This window comes from Neopelma chrysocephalum, unplaced genomic scaffold (assembly GCF_003984885.1).
Source record: "Neopelma chrysocephalum unplaced genomic scaffold, ASM398488v2 Primary Assembly neopelma1_26, whole genome shotgun sequence".
In the NCBI taxonomy this organism is placed as follows: Eukaryota; Metazoa; Chordata; class Aves; order Passeriformes; family Pipridae; genus Neopelma; species Neopelma chrysocephalum.
In genome coordinates, this window is record NW_020897695.1 from 27,862,816 (window position 1) to 27,873,312 (window position 10,497).

Genomic DNA, 10,497 nt, shown 5'->3' on the forward strand with positions numbered 1-10,497 from the left:
GCAGGTAGAGTGACTGCAACTCCAGGAGACGATCTTGAGGACAGGTTGTCGTTTGAGCATGCAACATTGTGGAGTCATTCCTTCTTTCCCTTTTTTAAGATTCACCTTCCATCATCTTTGCTTCATTGTATTTCAAATACTCTTGTTACACCAACATATTTAAAAGAGGTGAAAATCATAAACTTGACAAAGGGGAAGGGCAGTTAAGTCTAGACTAAGTGTTCGATCACAAAACAGAGCTCAGTTTTATAGTCCAAATTTAATGTAGCCTTACTGGTCTACCTATAATCAGGGGACATGATTCATTCCTATGTCAAGGCAGATTACAGTTGCTATACTGTATGTTCTTATGTGCTTTGTCCTCTCTATATGCAAATAACTTGAATGATGGTATTTCCATCTATACACCCTAGAGACCATTCTGTGGGCCGATACACTACATTATTAAAGCATATATTTTCGTTACTAACTGTGCATGAAATTTACTTCCTTTCTTTTATTTATTTATTTATTTTTGTTGTTGAAATCATCTTGTCTGGGAGCTGCTTTATGCTGATGACGCTGCCCTTGTTGCCCACAAAGAAGTAGCTCTGCAGCATTTAACTTCTTACTTTGCAGACACTGCTGAGCTTTTTGGGTTGGAAGTCAGCTTAAAGAAGACAGAAGTTCTCTATCAACCTGCACCTCAGGAAGTCTTCCATCATCCCCATATCACCATTGGCCAATCAGAGCTCAATTCAGTCCAGCAGTTTAATTACCTAGGTAGCATCATCTCCTTGGATGGTAAGATTGACGGAGAGATAGATAACAGGTTAGGAAAGGCATATAGTGCTTTCGGAAAACTCCATAAAAGAGTTTGGCGAAATAAACACTTGAAGAAAAATACAAAGATCAGTGTTTACAGAGCCATTGTGCTGTCTACTCTCTTATACGGATCCGAATCATGGGTCATCTACCACCACCACCTCTTAGAACGCTTCCATCAACGCTGTCTCCGCACAACCCTAAACATCCATTGGTCAGATTATGTGACTAATACATCTGTTCTAGAACAAACAGCAGTATTGAGGCCATGTTGCTGAGAACACAGCTGTGTTGGGCAGGACACGTCTCAAGGATGAAGGACTACCACCTCCCTAAGATCTTGCTTTACGGTGAACTTGCCACCAGCTGCCGCATGAAAGGAGCCCTGAAGAGAAGATACAAGGACTCCCTGAAGCAACATCTCAGCCTTGGTCATATTGATCAACATAACTGGTCTACTCTGGCCTCCAATCGGGAGATCTGGAGACACACTATCTATAACTCTGCTGATGCTTTTGAGAAAGCACGCAGGATCACTCTCGAGGAGAAAAGACAACGCAGAAAGAATTGTGCCTTGCAGAATATTCCACCTAAGGAGTCCTTTTGCTGTGCCTTTTGCAACAGGACTTGTCTGTCTCGTATTGACCTTTTTAGCCACCACCGCACTTGTAACAAATGTGGGTAGAGACATTCCCAAATCTTCGTTTGCGAAGCCTAGCCATAATGATGGTGTTGTAGCAATCTCAAAAGCTTTTCCTCTCTTTGTGATTATTCTTGGATACTTTGTCACATATAGTTGCTATGGCAGGAAAGAGATCATTTTAGGAGTGGATTTCCTGTACTAACAGATTGGACATATATTTCCTATGTTTGTGATGAAACAGCTAATGACCTGATAAAGTGTGTTCTATTCCTTACTCATATTGTACCTTTTATATTTAATTTTAAAACTGTTGATGTCTTTCCCACCAACCATGTTCCTCTTGCAGTTCTTATAACTCTAAGGAATCCTGCAGATGAAGATATTGTTCCCTACCATGCTTTGAAGCAAGAGACCTCTTGTGCAAATAGCAGTGGGAACGCAAGGAAAAGTAGCCATGGCTTTCATTTACTGTGTCTGAGCTCTGATACTTAGCACTGTAAGTCCAAGTACAAAACTTTTACCTCACTGCTCATTAAAGGTGTGACGTCTGATGATACTAACCATGAGCTGGTTCTCTCAACAGTAAATTGTTGACAAGTCTGGGTGGTGTGCGTTTTTAAACACGGAAGAGACTGGCTGCAGATAAATATATGCAGAGAACTTCAAAGTAACAAGTTCTTAGAAATGACAAATTGCATCCCCTTGGAGAGTGGTTTCAACTGGAATGAGACTAACCGGCAGATGATTTAGCTTCAGCCTGTGTGTGTGTTTGTGTTGGGCTTGGGTTGAGGGGAGAAGAATATCCTTTGCAAGCAGATGGACTCTTTGCAATGGAGAAGTGCTGTGGCTGCAGTAATTTTATCTGCTGGAGCTTCAGAGGAACAAAGCAGGGAACAGGAAGTACTCTTTGGTACATTTTCCATCAACAATTTCAGGTGTAGAATAATGGGATCAATCCAGAGGCCAGGGACTAAACTCCAGCTAAAAGCAAACGCAGCTTCTTGCTTTGACTATTATGGTAAGAGTTAAGTTTAAGCTAACTAAAGAGTGGATGTTTGAGCAGTGGCTGACATGATTGACAGGATAGTTGTAAAGTCAGGATCATCTGAAAGTGGAAATGACAGAGAAAAGAAGCTCGTGAAGGGTGCAAGGAATGAACAGCTGTGGTAAAAACAGCTTCAGGGTGCAGTGTTTGCAGTAGCATTCTGAAGAGAGGTCAGCTGTGCCAGATTACAGTGTTCAAGGTTTCATTTTTCAAGGAGTACGGAAAGTGGATGTGGTGTTAGGGGAGTTTCACCTCTGCAGTTGCATGGGAGAAAAAAAAAATCTAGATGTATAGCACTGGGACTCAGACTACAATAATAAGTTTGAGACTGGACAGGCTGTTGTCAAAAGGGACACCATGTTCCTCTCAATTCCATTAGTTTCCATGGAGCCATGCTGCCAGCAGGATTAGGGCACTGATCCAGCTTAAACCTCACCCAGAAAAATTGAGTTACGCTTTTTGTGGCAGCTCACACTTAGGCTGGCCTAAAATGATGGAGACTGCCAGCTCAGACTGCTCTCCAAAGCTGATGTCCATATTGTGAACCTGAGTGACAAGCAGAATAATGGCATTGTCTACACAGATTGAGAAACCAGGCTGGGGAGGGGGAATCACGGTTTTGTTTTAACCTCTCTGAACTTCAGCTGACAGCTAAACACCCATGACGAGATGTCAGAGAGACAGACCCAGATTTTAGCCCATAAAGAAGGAGACAAGTCTGGAGCAGAGAGAGATGTCTATAGGTCATCAGGCTAGCAAGAGCAGATGAATTTGGATTGGTGTATAAAATTACCTGTGTTTTTTCCTACCTTTATCAGAATTCTTTCCAGTATGTCAGTTGATATATTTCTGTTAGAGAATGGCTTCACACTCACCATATTGCAGCAGATTGATCTTCATCAAGATCGTGACGTGATGTCCTGTATCTGAAGATCAAAACTGTGCTGGCCCCTCCTCTGAGTTTGGAGTATTGTAAATTCATGCTCTTTTCCATGCTTCTACTCTGTGTTTCTACTTCTAAGAAATTAGCTGATCATTTTTCAGGGTATGTTTTTTAATTTCTCCAGGGGCTCTGAATAATATCTTGTTATCCTTGCACTGTATGCAGTGCTTCTCGTGGTACAAGTGAAATGAGATTTGTAGAACCTCATTGTATGTACACCTTGTGAAACAACCACATAACCTGAATAAACATAGAAGATAAAATGTTCCTTTTCAGCAGTCATGATCATCTGAGTATTTCAGATTATATAATTTGCTGTTTATCCTGTGTGGCCTTTTCTAGTCTCTCTTTCCTTCCCACATATACCTTGAGATACTGTAAGCAGTTAGTTCCTATTACCTTGGAGGTAAAAAACCTCATAGATTTTTGTATAGAAGTTGTGAGGTCTCAAAGACTTGTTTAAAACGATGTTGTCAGTATTGTACAGTGATTTAAATGTCTTACAATACATTTACAGGACACGACAGTTATATTATTAAGCATCACAGATTACTGCAAACATAGACACTATACTACATTAAAAAATTGTCCTTTTACATAAATGGCTTAGACAAGCTCTGAAAACATGTTTAATAAAATGAGTAGCCTTTATCATTGAATAAAGGAAATTTTGTTGACTGTTGATAAGTTATAACTATTTAAAAAACCATTCAAAATAAATTAAGCCATTCATGGATGTACAATGAACAATTTATTAGAGTATTAGTAAAGTGCTCTGCATTTGAGAGGGTGTTTTTTCTAATGAAATTTGAATTTGTAATCTATTATGAAATTTCCATCATATTTTAAAAATTATTTGGAATAAAGCAACCTTGAAATTTGTATATTAATTTGTTCATACTTGAATGTGTTAGAAACAAATAGAGCCACTTGGAAATAGTGTATATGTTTGCATACACATATGTATATGCAAATATGAAAAGTTTACTGAAAATACTTTTCATTTTTGCATATATATGTATAAAATATGAAAATTTAAGGAGGATATGATATGCTAGGGGAAAAATATTTAATAAAATATTCCCAAGCTTCTCATAAATTTTCGGTTGGGAAAACTACTGTATTTTACTCCACTAGAATAAGATAGTGTTATTTTATGGAATAAAATAAACTGAAATTTTATAGAATAAAATACTCCCTGAAATAAAATATTGGAAGTAGAGGAGTTATTTTTCTAATACACCGGAAGAAAGGTTAAAAGGTCCTTAAATTGACTGTCTTCTCCCTAGACAAACCGAGGAGCGAGAAACACAAGGGGAAAGAATTGTAAAAGTGAGAGAAAACTTTTTCATCTTAATTACAAAAAGTTTCCATTTTGATTAAGCCCATTTTTCAGTTGAGACTCTTTTACTAGGAGGAATTTTAACTGAAGTTGCAAATAATGGATAGCCATCTTTCCAGAATATTAGGTTAACCCTCTGCTGTTTATTAATAGATGGAATTGAAAAATGATAAATCATTTGTCTTTCTTGATATAATTGTATCTATTTAAGGTATTTATTAGTGTTTCCAGGAAGAAATCAGAGGTGGATTGGTTTTGGAGTAAATTGTTTTGTGTAGACTGATGAAAAAGAATGTTTCAGTGGGAGCGGAAGTGGTGGTTTATGTGATGACTGTCATCTGCAGCCACACAGAGGAGCACAGAGGCACAAGGGCAGGTGGGAAAACACGAAAAACACCCTGTCCCAGCCACTTCTAGGGCTGTCCTAGGGGAGCCTTCAAATTCATGGCAAAGATGAGTATGTGGACAGGACTCATTGGGATGCAGGGAAAAGCCTTTTGTGATTACACAAAAGTTTTTATGGGTTCTTTAGGGTAGTCACCAAAGGGGGGGAAAGGGAGGGATTGAAATGGAGGAATATGGGAATAGCCTGGCCATCCAGAGTGGGACAGGGAAGGGGCTGCTGGTGCTCTGTGTGCTTGTGTGAGTGCTGAGTGTGACTGTGATGGTTTGTGTGGCCGGCCATGTGTCTCTGTGTGTGTGTGTATGTGTGTGTGTATGTATCATATATGGGTATTTACCTGTGCCCCTATTGGGAATATGCGCTCAGCTTGGCTGCTGGATGGACCTGGGGGCATGTAGTTGTGACAGCCTTGCCTCGATTGGTCTGCTGGGTTTGGTATTCCCTGCACACTGAGTATGCTGAAGAAATCACCATATACCTATCATACAATGCTCTCAGTCAAACTTGCAAGGTTCACTTACTATTGAACATACTGTAATACTTTTTGTGTAAGTGTTCATTGACAGTGACAAAGTCCTGGTGTGTTAACTTAGCTGAAGAAGCTGGCAGAGTTCTTATCATAAGCATATTAGTATTGCTCAATATATTTTACTGATATATGTATATATAGTATAGATATTGTGTATATTGTGTATATTAATATTTTTAACATTTTTTTTTTACATATTGTACTGTGGTTCTTTCTATGTTTCCAAATTGTGAGAAAGTTAATATCCCATCACCTAACTGTACATTTAGCCTCTTTCCCATTCCTTTTTGTGTGGTCTGGAAGTAGAGCAAAGCAATAGTAACTGGCTGAGAGCTTCACTGTTTTAGGGAGATCTGAGGGTGAGTGCTTCCTCTGTGGAAGGAATGCTGCTCTTTTGCCCTCCTGACATACAAATAAGGTGCGTGTTTGCAAGCAGAGCAGACTGAGACAGAATGCCCTTCATTAAATTTATTTATACTCTTCCAGAGATGCATACCTCTGCAGAGCACTAGGGTAGACTGAGCAACCTCCATGCCTTAATTACATTCAGAGTTTTCCAATGCAAATCATAGTGGGATTGTGTAGAGCAGGTGGAATCCAGTTTTTGCTATCAGTTCTTCATATTTTTGGGTCTCACACTGCTAAAGTGCCCCAGGAGCACTCAGAAACTGGATCTCTGGATGTATGATATTTTTGGCCAACATAGACAAAATCTGAGGAAAAAGGTAAGATGAACAGGAGTCTGGAGCACAACAGTTTGCCTGCCTACTCCTAACCTTGCCTACTGGCAGCTCAGCTAATCTGTCCCTGCCTCTGTTTTACAATCCAAATTACATGGACTAAATACTCCAGGATCCTCATCTCCTGCAGTGTATGTCATCAAGTGTTGCAGAGAAGTGACTTTGTGCTGCCCTATATAGGTAAACTTAAATTGCATATGCAGAAAAGGAGGATAATACCTTAGAACTGACCTTGGGAATTGCTTTTTTTTAGTTTTGTTTTGCTCTGCTTGCTTTTTATTCTATGCAGGTTCTGGGAGACAAAGGCAGCTCTCTGTTTTTAATTACTGTAAGTAGCTTGTGAGTAGCTGGGACAGCTTTTTATGCAACCTGATTTGAATGTATTCCAGGCTGAAGATAGACACCTATTTTAAAGGCACCGCATGCTCATCGTGGCCTCCTGCCAATCAAGCAGTTGTCACTTGCTAGACAGTCCTAAACAACTTCTGCTCCTTCCTCAATTCGCTGTCTGTCTGACTGATGGAAACGGCAGGGCTTCTCCCTTCCCCCTCCCCTTTCTTTTCCCCTGAACCAGTGTCACCACATGGCAGGAGAATTCAGCCACTGCTGCTGAGAACAAGGCACTGTTTGTCCTGCTGGCCCCAGGACTTGGATAAGGAGCCCCAAAACAGAACAGGGTAGGTTATCAGTGTAATTCCCCAAGAATCCTCTCCTTTCCGCAGCAACTTGGGGTGGATATGGAGGTGAATAGGGTTTAGTTGGTTTTATTTTGCTTTTTGAACTTCTCAAGCTCACTCAAGACTGAAAAAAATGAAATCCAGATCTGTTTTTTTCTGAACTCTGCCTAGCCAGATTATGTATAGATTGTGTCAGTATTGCGGTCTGGCCCTGTAACAATAACACTCAGAGACCTAGTCTGAAGCAAAGCTAACATGATAAGTCCATGGAAATATTTATTTTTCTGTTTTATCTCCACAACACAATTATGGGTAAGCTTTGCTACTATATCAGATCAGCAGCAAAGCAACCAATGTACCTCAGCAACCCTACAGAGGACTCAATTGAACTTCTGGGGTTTCAGTATCTTTTACTCTATTTCTTCCCTTACCTCTTGTTGGACTCCTTGCTTGCTTGCTGGGCTATAGGCTCCAAGGATTTTGAAGAACATCAGAGAATCAGAGAATCACAGAATGGCTTGGGTTGGAAGAGGACCTTGAGGACCATCAAGTTCTAATCCTCCTACCATGGGCAGAGCCACCTTCCACTAGATCGGGTTGCTCCGAGCCCTGTCCAATCTGTCCTTGAACACATTCTCTCTGGACTAATGAAAATATTCCAACTTCTGGTTCCTGATTTTGAGACCTTGATTCTTTGGAGTCCTTTATGGTTTTATATACATTTTTAAGTCTTCTTTTTAGCCAGTGACTTTGTCTTAATTCATTTAAAATTTGACTGCTGGCCATCTGGGGTAAAAGCGTATATGGGTATCAATCCTGCAATTGATGGTTCTGTATTATTTGTGATTTCTAGAATTTTTCCATCTAAGTTTTCAGGCAAGTTTTGCATTGCCAGCTTTACTAAGCTTTTGACCCTGTGATGAATAAAAAAAAAAATCTTAATTCTGAGCATTATGATTCTTTATTGTATCCTTAATAATGTTAAATGTAAAAGTCTTTTTTCCCTTGGAAATGGAAGTCTTCCCTAACTGACCATCATTTCAGAGACTTAGAGTGCAAGGTATGATTTCCAGTCTCTTTGTTCTTTCTTTGCTTGGCTTAGATGAGATTCATCACTGCTATTAATTAATTAATAAGGAGAAAAAGAAAGGAAAACAAAGATTTCCCTCTGTGTCTCTTCTCTTTAAAACAAAACTGCTGCACATTTTGTTTCGGACTGAAACTCTGTTTGGCAGAGTTCAAACTGCTGAAGGAGACTGTTCTCGGTATGAAACAATTTTATCCCACATCCCTTTTCTTGTTTACTCTTTCTCGTTTTAGATATTGCCTATGGCTTTTCCTAGAACTTTATTTGAAGAATGCTATAGTTTTTATTTAAATAACTGTCACCCATGATGACTCACTGCCTGTCAACAACGTCTTCTCTGTGTCTATGGTGTCCCATGCATGGTATCCAGGTTCTTCATACTCTGGTCTCTGGACAGTTATAGAAATAAAAAATCAGAAAATGCTCTGTTATATTGTTCAGCACATTTTCTTACCAACACGGATATAGGATATTCTGTAGTTTTCCTATATTTCCTGTATAATATCAACTATATGCTTTAATATTTCCATTTGTTTAGTTTGTTTTCTGCTTCATTCTCTACGTTCCAAACACTAAGGCAGTGTACTCTTAACCTTTTCCATTCTTTTACTGGTATTAGTAAAATAGATGTCACCTATAAAAATGTACTCTGTGTCTCTGACCTCCTCTCTTGTTAGGCCGCCCCATGACTATAAGTGTCCCTAATGTGTTCTATGACAGCATGTGTCTAACTAGAGAAATTCTCTCATGCTCAATGTTTATGTAGTTCAAATATATTTAAACATCTATTTGTCTTTCTATCTTTGTCAAATGTTTGCCCTCAGCTTTTTCAATTTTTCCTTGCAAGACAAGTTTTCTAGGCTCTATGCTTTTGTGTTTGTTTTTGGCTTTTTCTCAGAAGTCACAATCTGTCAATGCAAAAGTTAGTTGGAAATTTTCCAGTGAAAAGCTTCTTTGTTTTGCTTTTTATTTGAAAAGTAATTTTTGCAAAATCAGAGACAATTCTCTTGTAGAAGGTATTTGCTTCCCCTGCCCCCAGACATGTTTTAGGGTGGTATGATCTGAATAGACACATTTAGTTTTTGAAACCAAATGGATGCTTCTTGCTTCTGGTTCACTGGCCAAAATATCTGAACTACTCTTAAATATTTTTTGTGGAAGAATTCAGGCACCCAATCACACAGCAGCCCCTTATCTGGTTGAAACATTATGTTAAAAATCCCATAAAAAAAACCCAACCAAACCAACCAAACTCTAACATGATGTATAGTGACCAGTAAGGAATAAAGGAACAATTATCAAGCTAAGATGAATACTGGTAGTATTGGCTGCCTTTCCCAATCACAGCATTATGCAGCAGGAAGCTTTAGGTGATTCCTAATTCCAAACTCAGCAATGTTTGGAATGACTTGTCATTGCTGCAGGTCAGCAGCAGGTTTGTTCATTACTCTTATTACTGATTTCCCAGAGAGATGAGCTTAATTAAGCTGGCTGCTACCATCACATGAATTTTAAGGCAAACTTCTAATCCGAGCTATTTATTCCATGCACAATTGAACATACTGCCAATACTGCATATAATAATACAAAAATGTTGTTATGATTACTAAGAGTGTGTGCTAAATGACTGAAGACATTTGTCACTTGGTTTCCATAAGGTTTAAAATATGTTGGCTGGGGTTTAGCACCAAAAAAAAGCCTAAAGAAGGGGGAAAAAAAGATGGAATAATTGTTACTAAAATGTCTTACCACTCCTAAACATATCGTATTATGTGAGGGCAACTGGGTGATTGTTCTAATTGAGTCTAGCACCTCTCTCCGGGCACTGTTTTTTGTATTTCCCTTTCTTGCCTGTGTTGGGCTCACTTATATGTATTTACTGCTACATAGGCTATGCTGAGACAAATCAAAGAAAAAGAAAGCTGAGGGATGGAAATTCAAAGCTTTTGGATTAGTAATAACAAATTCTCAATTATCCTGTGATGTGTTTCTTCAGAAATCTCTTTTCATACATAAGGCTCTTTGAGTGACCTCATTATCTCCTGGTATGTAGAAATGTATTTTGCCATTGCATAGCCAACACTAATATATTTATTATTCATCTGATACTAGACCAGGCTTTAAGCTGTGCAATGCTTTCCTCATCACTTCATTGTTTATTTGTTTTAATGAATATCCATGAGCTGGAGCCTGAATGCAGACCTGTTGTTTTACTCATACTTCCAGAAAAGGCTTCAAAAGAAAATGTCTTATATTTTTTCAAGATGCTAAGCTCCTGAATGGA